The 12218-nt window shown below is 39.0% G+C and overlaps 1 long non-coding RNA gene across 1 annotated transcript; it reads left to right on the top strand.

Moving 5' to 3' along the window:
- The first annotated feature begins 10982 nt into the window (after positions 1-10982).
- Positions 10983-11550, top strand: LOC128787608 (uncharacterized). Its single transcript, XR_008430751.1, has 3 exons — positions 10983-11061; positions 11157-11224; positions 11471-11550. It is a non-coding gene; the product is annotated as an uncharacterized LOC128787608 (long non-coding RNA).
- Positions 11551-12218: the final 668 nt, after the last annotated feature.

Genomic DNA, 12218 nt, shown 5'->3' with positions numbered 1-12218 from the left:
AGGTATTTGAGAGATGAGTTATGCAACAAATAGCTAGAAATCTTTGTTGTTGATTTCGGTGTGCTCATGAGCTGGGATTAATGTTCTTTGTGCTTGCTGATGTAGACAAACACGCAGTAGTTCTAAATTTATATCGCATGTACTGGAATCAAGCTCGCCTTCTCATTTAAGTGCCATTATGAACAGGAGTAATTTTTTATATCTAATGACTCCTAAAATGGCACACACTGATGGGGGAGACTAGAAAAATAACAAGATAAATAAAGAAGATACTTAGCTACAGTCTATAGCAACCGTAAACATCAATTCTGTTGTTTGAGACCTAGCAGAGTTAACTTTGTGAATTAGATATAGGGGATTTGTTTTAATGGCTCTATATGTGTAGATACAGACGTATATATATAGATTTGTGTATGTGCCATTCACCAGGCACTTTGACTATTTCTTTTACTGACAGAGATTACAGAGCCTGCGTTCAGAAAATTAAAAGGGACTGTTTGCAGGAATATGTAAAAACACTGGCAGAAACTGGTATGCCACAAAGCTGTGGTGATAATACTGTTTTAAAATGTGCACTAGTGGGGACACAGAGATAATTTCCATAACTACTGCATTGTCTTATGCCTCTAAGAGGAACAGTTGTGGAATACAAAGTAGAGGCTTCTTCTTAAGTATTTTGGTGACAAGAAGGCAATATTTTATATTCGGTATGAAAAGGAAACCTCTGGAAAGTAGCTTGAGGTAAAGCACTTCCTTCTCATTTTAGTAATTTGAATAATGAAAAAACCCGTAACCAACTGAAACCCCAACCTTTGGCCACAAATACTGTCTTTGAAAATGGCATGAAAGCATAGGTAATCACATAAATTTATACAGAGTTTCTTAGGTCATGGTACTTCTTTGTCATCATGCAAAGGAAATCCTTTGGAACTCTTATAAGAAATATATTCCAAATGCCTATTTCATATTAATAAGGCAGAAGACAGAAAAGTATCTGTGCTAAGTTCTCTTTTAATCCTCAGAATACAAAACAAGTTTACTTAGGTTTAAATCTGGAATAACTGACTTCTATTGAAATGCATGTTACATAGCTGGCCACCCTACCATTCTTGCCATGCAAGAAAGAACATCTGTGAAATTGATGTAATGACAAAACTAACAGACAAGAAATGTGAAATGCAGAAAGCAAAATTTAGAGGATTTAGATGCTGTGTAGCTACCTAACTTTGTAGCTGACATTAAAAATCCTATTCTGATTTTTTTTTATTTAGAGTGCAATATGACACATAATGAGCTACTTACATAACCAATACCTATCCTTTTTGCTCTCTTTCTAAAAGGACAAAATAACTGTTATAATGGCAATGGGTTATGAGAGCTCTAGGGTCATATGACCTTTATTTTGCCAAGGAGAGGAGAGTCTAGAACTCACATCTTGGGTGACTTGTCTTTGCATGATCATTTGGCTGCCTTTTAAAGCATGGCTGCTTTTTAAAGGAGCTGTTAGCATGAGAAGGTGTGCTTCCTACTTATTTTTCAGTTCAGGACTGGATGATCTTTCACATACACTCCAGAGAGAGCTTTGAACAAGTTGCTGGTTTTCAATAGGTGTTACAGTGCATTTACACTGCATGTATCCACTGAAAGAAATACTGCTGTTGCTTAGTTGGCCTGAGTGTACTATTTTATGCAAGTTATAATTACAAAAAGAATTTGCTGTCATTAAATGGGCGGTAGATATAAAAATATGAGATGTGTTTTCATTAAATGTTAAGTGTGTCAATTGCTGTAAACTGCATCCAACTATTAAAAAAATATTATGTCTTGTAGCGGCTTCAAACAATAGGATAAGGGATGAAATTATATTTCTTCATAAGAAGCTGTGAAGTCCATTGTAGCTCAGTTACATTTGTAATAGGACATATGTTCAAGAAAAGTGAGTTTTGACTATGTTATGATCACTTCTAAGAGTTAGTGTCTTTGCAGCAAGAATTTCAGAGGGATTACTTCAAGTTAACATTAGTCTTGCTCAGTGAACTGAATTATCATTTATGTTTGAAGTGTGTGACTTGAGTTGCCAGAGTACTTCTCCCAGGGTCATCCAAAAGACATACAGATTGTATACTCCAAGATTCCTCTGTGACTGGAGCCAGAGTATAGCACTTAACACTCTCAAAGCTCCTAAATTCAAAGCACTAATGCAGATGCATCCCTATTGCCCCCATCCAATACAGTAACTCTAATCATCCCAACATTAAAAAAATACATGTGATCAAGGCTTGTTTAGGCACATCTCAGCTAGCTTTAATTGCTCCTATTTGGCACCAAGGCAGAGAAACTTTACACAAGCACACCAGAACCCTTTGCACTTAGGGAATCTGGCTCTACTGAAGTCTGTATCACTGTACCTTTACAGTTGGTACTTAAGTGTCACAGTACCTGTACAAACTGCAATGAACCTCTGACACTGGTAGAACGACTTCACAGGTGTTGAAATAAAGAGTGTTTGATTTAACCCCATAAAATGAAAAATTACACATTTGTTTCTGTAACTTTGTAAATTAGTGACTGAAACCAGAACTGGAGGTGGTTTCTCTGACACTGCTGCTGGAATAAGCTGTAGAATATAATTTATACATTGCACCACATGAAACAAAAAACTCCTAAGGATCCTAAAAACTAGCTGTGAGATGAGCTCTCTAGGGAGCAAATAATCACCTCATTGACAGTACTGAGCTGTATTAATATGCACCAAAAGTGATGCTAGCAGTTTCTGGAGAGCAAATGATGATATTTCTTTTTCTCACATCCTGCAGGAGTCTCTTCATTGGCAAATAAAATGGACCTTATTAAGCTGAGACATACCTCTTTGAACTAGAGTAACTGTAGCATCATCTGCACATGTTTCAATTTCCTCATTAGGACTACAAAAAAATACCGTTGCTTTTTATTTTTTAATGCTTTTTTCTCTTATTAAAAAACCTAAAATTATTATTTCTTCCAGTTTTTTAAAATTTTATTTTAGGGGACAGAATGTAGGGATAGGCTTAGGTTTAACTTTTTAGTAGGTTTTGAAATAAATGGCTTATCATGAAGGAACATATATATTTACATATACATGCGCACACACACACACACATACACACACACACACACACACATATATATATATAATTGTTTGAGGTTTTGTTTTGGAAGATTTTTCATCACCTTTGCTTTTTTATAGGAGGAAATGCTCATCTTCATTGGCAAACCATACGTTTTCCAGGTGTGGAAACAGAGTGGCTGCTTTTTTTTAGGGTATATTTTAAAGACAACTTCAAGGTGAAATGCACAGAAAACAACCTGTGCTATAGTGGTGCGGTTTGATGTTCACATGGCCTGAGATCTTATTTACTGCTACTTCCTTCCTTGTAACTGCTTTTAAATCACTGTTGTGGTTCCCTTAGTGTTTTGCCTTGTTTCCATTGGTTCTTGACATGATTTTAGGATGAAATGGAAACAAAAATGAGACCAGAAGTGCATTGCTGTAGATATTTCTGTGTGGAGTCAAAGCACAAAAATGTGGGGCTAGATATAGAAGTATCCAAAAGGCTTAAAAAACTCTATTTTGTTATGTATTTCTGAGAGAACTGGCATAACTGGGAACAAAGCTGTTTATAAGAAGGGAAGTTTTAAATATGGCAATATGTGGCTTTCCTCAAGTGCTTGTACTCTAGCATGCAGATCTTGGTAAACAAGAAAGGTCTGTGAGTCCATGCACTTCCATAAGCCTGTAAATTTCAAAATCACAAAGATCAGGTGCAATACTATTCACAATTTAAGACACTTCCATGAGTGTTTACAGCCTATCTAGGAAAATTTGGAGAAGAGGAGGAAAGCTATGGTAGAGTCCTCTCCCATGAAACTGGAAATATGTGTTTGTCTGATGATTGATACTGGGGATACCATGCTGGGGGTGTGCTACAGGCCACCTGACCAAAAGGAGATGAGGATGGACAAAAGCAACTAACAGGAGGTTGATGCCTGTACATCCTTACCTTTTTTGTGGGATTTTTAACAGTCCAGACAAATCCTGGAAGGGCAGAAATATGCAGTCAATTCAAGAAACTATCTCACTGCATGCGGCGTTAGCTTTCGTTCTCCCCGGCTGCACGCGGCTCTTGGGAGCCTGGCTGTGGCGTAGCTTCCACGTGCTGCCGGGGTTTGCTGCCGCGGGTTCCCGGACACGGCTCCGTGTCTCGGGCGCGTGGACTGGCCAGCCTCTGTTACCGTGCTCTAGGGATCCGGTAAAGAGGTAAGGAATTTGTCCATTTACTCCGTGCTTGGCAGGAACGGTTTATTGGTCACATGGTGTGGTTCGATGGAAAGACGCAACCACTGCCAGCACTCGCATGGGAGAAAATGGCGCCTGGGTGCCGGCGGGGTAGGATTTTATGGAGGGGCGGGGCGAGAGGATCCACGGCCTCCTGTCCAATAGGGGCGGCTGCCGTGGCGGTGACGCCAGCAACAGCGACCAACCAGAGAACCCCGCAGGGGCGGGCACCGAGCCTCGGGCTGAGCGGGATCGTGGGGATGGGGCAGCGGACACGGGGGTTCCCGGGGCTGGATGGGGGGGTGGTTACAGGAGCGGCAGAGGGGGAAAATCCAACGGCAGGCAGCTTGGGGCCAGAAACTACGGGGGGGAAACTACACGGGGGGTGCGTGAGGGTACACAGGACTCGGCTAGCTAACACAAATAAGAACCCCTAAAACCCAATCCCAGGATGCAACAGCTGCATATTGGCTGCTTCCCAGTGCAAATACTGGAGGGGTCAGACAGTATAATGGTGTATAGGACCTGCTGTTCACACGTGTCCGAGGTCAGAGTCTGAAGGAAAGCTGGAAAGATGCAGAGCAGAGTTGGGACTCACCTTCAGGAACTAGATTTCAATCTGTTCTGGCAATTTCTTTGCCCAAGTTTCAAAATGTTAGGCAGAATTCCCACTGGAAGCTGCCATGAAGGAAAGACAGTGCATAAGCAAAATTGTTTTTCAAAGAAAACTTACTGAGAGTTCAAAAATTAACTCTCTTCCATTTGCACAGGAAGATGAGAAATTTTGGCAGAAGAGTCATTTGGCTGGCAGGGTGCTTCTGGATAAAAGGAAACAAGAACACACAAGAAGTGAAAACTAGGCAACAAAGGAGGAATACAAAGACAATTGCTTGAGCATTTGGAGCAAAATCAGAAAGACCAAAGCACAGCTGCAGATAAAAGTACTGAGGCACATAAGGGGTAACGGGAGAATATTCTAGCATCAGTGGGATGCTCAGGGAAAATGTGGGTCCATCAATGAGTGTAGGAGAAACAGATGGTTCAGAAAAGGCTGAATGACTCCATGTCTTTTTTGGCCTCTGTCTTCACAAGCAAAATTTTGAGTACCAGAAAAACTGGGGGTGGGGAGGACAACAGGATAGAGGAGCAACAGGTTAGGAACAGCTTAGAGAAACTGAATGTATTCAAAACCTTGGACCATATTAGATTCACCTGAGGGTGCTGAAAGGTTGGCTGAGGTGATGCAGTTAGATAAGGTTGCCAAATTTAGTTCTGCTAATGATTTTCTGGCTTGTAAAGCTGTTGCCAGGAGTACTTGGATTGACACAGCCAAGGACAAGGCTGATAGTTCACATGAGAATAAATGGCCAATGACAAAATATTGGGCAAGCTGTGTAACTTAGGTGAGGGGTTTCCAGGGAAGAAATAATTGCATATTGCAGAATGTGAGAAATAAGTGCATTCTGAAAAGCCATTTATACTGCAATAAAAAAAGAAAAAAGTTTTGTTTATTTGTGCCCAGCATATTAAATTTAAAGGATGTGCATTGTGCTGAATATTCTCATGAGGCCAGCAGTTAAATGCTTTCTCAGTCACTATGGCTTTATGAATAAAGTGTTAGGAGTTTCTATTTTGGCCTTTCTGTAGACCAGCAAAAATACTTGCTGTAGGGCAGCAGCTAAATACTCATAAGAGCTTATTATTATTTTCTTCACAAGAAAACTATTTTTCTGTCCTTGACATCATCACTGAAATTTGGTCTAGCAATCTATCTAGTCAAGCCTTTATCCTAAAGTACTCTTGCCTTCATGTTGGTGTCTTTGAGTTATTTTGGAAAATTTAGACTATCGTGCTAATGCAACCATCAACTTCAATGGTGCAGGGTACATATCTTGTTTGGTTTCTGGATTATTGGATCTGGCCTGACATACATCTTGTCAGGAGCGCTGAAATGCCTCCAACAGTATATTCATGATTTTAACTGAATGACCTGCTATCAGCTGTTTGTCTTGACCATGTCCCTATTACTCTTTCATAGATATTGATCTAACTCAGTGCTAATGGATTTTGATTGTGAAAACACCTGGGGATTCTCAGATTTGGACTAGAATAAGAGCATTTATGCATGAAGAAAAATATCTGTTGTTCACTATTTATTGAATCAGCCAGAGAACATGAGAAACAAATTTAAAAAAAAGTGAAATAGATGACCAATTACACACTGCAGATAGAATGAAATTGGATTTCCTTGATTGATAAAGAAAAAATGTAATTAAAATTATTAGAAACATGATAAAAGAATTTGCCAAAAAGCCACATTTACTGACTTTGATTGTTAGGTTCTCTTTGCTAGATTTTGGCTGGGTAGGAATATTAATATTATGTCCTCCAGGTAGTAGACATGGTGCAATTTCCTTCAATCTCAATAATAAAGAATATTTCAATTTGATTTTAGGACTAGAGAACACATTCCATATCAGATAATAATTTTACTCCAGGTAAAATTGAATGTAAAACTCCTAGAACAAGTTTCTAAAAGAAACATCTCTATTTTTCTGATTTTTCTAAATATTTTTCTGAAGGGGTGATCATGCTGGTCTTCGACTTGGCAATGCCTGTAGTGATTTCCCTGTTTTGTAGTGGTGGGAATAAAGGGAGAGACAACAGGTTTATTAGAGTGTAAGAGGTGAAAGCAGAATAGCAAAGCACAGAGAAAGACTTCTGAAGGAAAGTCTCAGTGTCTAAAAATGAAAAGCATTATTCGGGTGATAGGTGCCACTCTCCTTTCCACCCTTTTGTCACTCTCTCTTTCCTTCACATTTCAAGATACCATTCACATTCCCATCTGTTCTTGTGTTGACTCCTTTGCTTTCAGCTCCGTGCCTTCTCTTGTTACATGGAGGGCACTTTTGTACGAAGACCAGATTGTATTTGAGTTTATGATACGTACTTTAGGGTTTAGCAAACATTTTTCCACCTAAACTTACACAGGACTCACCAAGTAAATCCATATCCTAATAGATCCAATAAAAGGTGTATCTAGTTACAAAACCACAGTTGGAGGAATCTGGGTTACAACCTAATAGCTAGTATTCCCCCTCCAGGCTTGGGATACAAATGCATTTTGCCTCTCCTCTAAGACAGTTCCATGACCATTAGGAAATTATTACACAGCTCTCATGGTTGTGTTGGTACTTCTGTTTTTGCAGCTGCTTAATGAACCCAAGTGGGACACTGACCCACTTGCAGGCAGGCCAAAATCTGTGTATTTAAACCTTCCCCTTCTGCTTCAAGTATAGCTCTACAGATCCATAGCCCAGTGAAGAAGAAAAGAGATGTGGGAATGAGAACCTGTTAGTGTGGGAGAGGGGATTCAAGTCTCACTTTAACATCCAGCTATGACCTCAGCCCTTCTGGATCTAGTTTTTATCTGTTTGCTCCGTTTTAGCTATATTATAAATGAAGCCAATACAGTGCAATTAAATAATTCTAATTAATCAGTATCTAAAAAATAACTAGGACATTCAAAAAAACCCCAACATGCAAGTGACTGGTCCTAAACAGCTTGATTGAATATCTCGGTGCACTCTTGACACCTGTGCAGATATTTTTGTGAGGTTCACGGGACCTTTCAGCTATTTGTGAAACACATGTATGTCCTCCTGTCTGCTGATTTTGCTCAGCAGCTTGATAATACTCCCTGGTGAATTTTTAAGCATCTTGATAGCTGTTAGTTATAGTTTCTTTTATTAAACTTGTTGTAAGTACAATTAGTGGCTCACTAACTCTTGGCATGGAGCATACATTATATTTTAGAATATCTCCTTTTCTTGCCTTCCTAGAGGACTGAATTAATGGCTTCTTAGTGCTACAAAATGCTTCCTGAGTTTTATCCTTCATAAACAGAGCATTAGTTAGGTAATCCATAGCTAGGGTCAGCTAACAGATTTATTAACTTGCAGACACCTGACTGAGAAAAATGACTGGACTGTAGGAATATGATCACTCATCTTATTATTTTGAGGCACTATATCTTAACTTCAAGTATCAAGGACAGAATCAGCATGTTTAGTAGATTTTTTTGGTGCCATTTTCTCCTTTTTATTTGCCATTGCTTCTTTTTTTATAGTAAGAGCTTGCTTTTTTAGCCAACACATGAAATGAAGTCACAGCATCTCATTTGACTAGGAAGGAAATTAAATAGAAGGATTGCATGCATATCTACACAATTATGGTTTTATACACTCTCTTTAGTGTCTTAAGTTTTTAGAGCAAAGGAGGTAAGATAGATTTTTGATTCTTTGAAGGTGAAAAGGAGACACAATATTGAGAGGGATATTGAAGAATCAAACAAATTACTAAAATTAGGAGGAAGGAGTGGAAAAAAATATTTGGCAAAAAGTGAGACAGAAGAAATGGAGATGACAACTGAGAATTAAAGGAAAATTACTTCAGGAATGCAGTTACTGCTTCTGAGTTCAAAATTCAACAGCAAAAGGAAACTATTGAACTAGTAGGAAATAGATGGAAGGGAAAAGAGCTTGACAAAGTGAACAAGGGAAGTTTTTTTGTTTTTCTTTTCCTTGCCTGGCTGGTATTCTCTGAAATGTGTTATTGCCTTCTGTATGATTCTTGGATGATTTGGCCGATTTTGTTTATTGTTTCCTCTTCCCTTTGTAATGACTCCTAAGTGAGCAGATCCTGTCAAAATGGAGGTAATGAACAACTGTGAGAGATGACAACTGCCATGGATCCTGGATTTACCACATCTAGGGAGGCCTGAAAGGGAAGCTAAACACCTCTGAAATAACCAGTCACTTGACATTGCTATGCAGCTGTATATCAAAGATCTTAGCTCTAGTAAGGTTCAGTATAACTGGCCAGCAGCTGGTCCCAACCACAGGGTCACTCTTCCTTCTTCTCCTTCATGTCAGCAGTGACTGTGATGTGAGAGGGCATGTTTGAGGGCTGTTGTCCCCAGTGTCACACCAGTTCAATGATGACAGTTCTGGGTATTGTGATGATGCAGCATGAAACAGAGAAGCTGGGGGTGTTTTAAAGACCAGACAGAGATGGGATGCTGCAGAGAACTGGCACACAGGGTAGTGTAAAGAGTTAAATATGTGGACTGCCAGGCAATGAGAGACACATTGAAATACTATGCTTCCTGTGAAAGAAAAGTCACATAAGCAATGTTTAATTTAAGTGCTGCTGAACTCAGCAAATAGGTGTTCTACATATCATTTTCCATGCTTCCAGATCTTTAATTCACTGATGGTTTCTGTACTCTCTTGACCTGCTGTAATAATCACTGCTTCACCTATCCAAGTGGCTGACTTGCTCCATGGGGGGAAAAGCCAAGACTCAGAAGTCCCCAGCTAGCTGCTCAATACAGGACTCCGAATTCAGCATTCAGAGATTTTTGGCTGCTGCAGCAATTTTGCTATTGTGCTTCTAATTGTTTCATTCCAGAGGGGATATGCAATGTGTCAAAAGATGAAAATATTAATAGAGACTATCATGTATCATTCTCTACAAGTAGCTTCTTTTTGCAAAGGACAAAGTTATGAACAGATAAACTGAGGGTTAGGATTAAATCAGCCATTTCTATGGAGATAACTTCAGAGAAATACAGCTCTTCCTAGTGCTGATCAACTGCTGATCCTACTCTAACTTGTAATGAAAGGATTAGATGACAAGTGTCACCAGTATTATTTCTGATGCTAAGAGATTGCTAATAATGTGATAGAAGTCTGCTGTGAATATTGCATGAGGAAGGTTATCTATAGCATAAGTTGAGCAGGGAACTTGCTTTTTTGTACCCTGACAGCATAATTACAAATGCTTCTTGCTCCTTACACGTGTCAGCTCTCTGCTTCTGCTGTTAGTTTATGAAGTAGTGTAGTGTGCTACACAAATCTGTCATGGTCCTTCTTGACCTAGAAAAATCTGAGACTAGATGATCCAAAGTCATGTAAAATCAATGTTTTTTCTCCCCAAAGAATATTGTCAGACTCTGGGTGCTGCTCAAATAAATAGATAAAGTGGGGATTAACTTCTTCTAAATGAGTTAACAAAAGAATTATTTGAAATAAAAGCACAGCAGTGGGTAGCAGGATACTTATTATCTATTTCAGCCCCTGCCATGAAAATTATTTTTGCCTCAGTTTACCCAGTTCTGTTTGACAAATGCCTCATGGAGGAGTTACTCTGCTAGTGCAGTTGAGTGGTTGGGAAGATTTTCATAGATCCTTGACAAAAGATGCAATACAACTCTAAAGTGTTATTGTGGTTTTGCTCACAGCCTTATGAATATTGTAGAAAAAAAATTTATTAGTTCTGTTTGGTAGGAATAAGAAATCATTCACAGCTAGCAATAGCTTTTACGAGTGTGCTCATTTTAGTTGGGGTAGAGTTAATTTTATTCATAGTAGCTAGTGTGGGGCTATGTTTGGGATTTCTGCTGAAAACATTATTGATATCAGAATGTTGCTTTAGCCACTGCTGAGCCATGTTTGCACAGGGTCAAGGCCTTTTCTGCTTCTCACTCCACCCCATCAGTGGGGTGACTCAGAGTACACAAGAAGTTGGGAGGGGACACAACTGGGACAGCTGATCCAAACTGACCCAAGGGCTATTCTATACCCAGTGGCATCATGCACAGCATATGCTGCTGAGAGGAAGAAAAAAGAAGGGGGAATCTTTGGAGTGATGACATTTGTCTTCTCAAGTCACCATTACCTGAGGTAAGTTTTCCTGATTTCCTGGAGATGGCTGAACACCTGCCTGCCCATGGGAAGGAGTGAATTAATTCCTTGTTTTCCTTTGCTTGCGTGAGCAGGTAAACTGTCTCAATCCACGGATTTTTGTCACTTCTAGTCTTCTGATTCTCTCCCCTGTTGCACTGAAGTGAGTGGCTATGTGGTAATTTGTTGCAGGCTGGGGTTAAACCCTATTAACAAGTAGTCTTGCTAGCTTGCTGTTTTGTTTAAAAAAATACCTTTGGAGTTTTCTTCCCTACTTTTATATTTTATTTAATTTGATCCATTCTAGTCTCTGCACTTGAATTTCCTGCATGATTAATTCTATAACAGTAAAACTGTGATGAAATGCAAACTTTATAAAATTGACGGATAATTATATTTCTTATGTTAGTCAGCGAAAAGAATGATGAAAAAAACACTATGGCCTGATCAAAACCATTAAATAATTTAAAATGAAGACTTCAGAATCAGGTTAGAAGAATTATATTGAAAATAATGGTTATCTTGCTTTATAAGCTTTCTGATGTGTCCTATCTTTTGCAGCGCTTTTTTGTTGAGAATGTTAAGCACATATTTGTAGTTAATTTGCTGATACTACGTGCATGAGCTATTACTTTTCCTTAACTTCAAATTGTGCAGTTCATTCTTTTCATTCCTAAAAGGATAAAGTCTGGGATTTTCCAAAGGAGCTTAGAAAATTTAGGTCTAAATTTTAAAAGGTGCCTGAAGATTCAGATAGATGCCAAAGGGGATTTTTCAGAAGCATTCAGCTTTGTATTAGAGGAAATATAAATGGGTATTGAAATTCTTGAAAATCATACTGGGTTTCTATCAGTAGCCTTTAATTCCTACAGGTATTAAAATTGCCTTCTTTGGCTATGTCTATTTTAGTAAGTAGTGCAACACAGTAGGAGCAGATTTGTAGAGCAAAATGATGCTGAGAAGCTGACATTCACATTTTTGATTTTGGGGTCTTTGTCTTCAGAAGAGCACTAGTCCTGTCCCATAGACCAAATTAGCAGATGGAACACATTAAATATGTCAGAGAATCCCAGAAGAACTGCTTAGAGGGAATGCCTGGAAGTCCTCTAGTCCAATGTGCAGCTCAGTGAATCTACTGACTCCTGAGTGCTGCACTC

This window comes from Vidua chalybeata, chromosome 4 (assembly GCF_026979565.1).
Source record: "Vidua chalybeata isolate OUT-0048 chromosome 4, bVidCha1 merged haplotype, whole genome shotgun sequence".
Classification (NCBI taxonomy): domain Eukaryota; kingdom Metazoa; phylum Chordata; class Aves; order Passeriformes; family Viduidae; genus Vidua; species Vidua chalybeata.
This window is presented reverse-complemented; position numbering and strand designations above follow the sequence as displayed.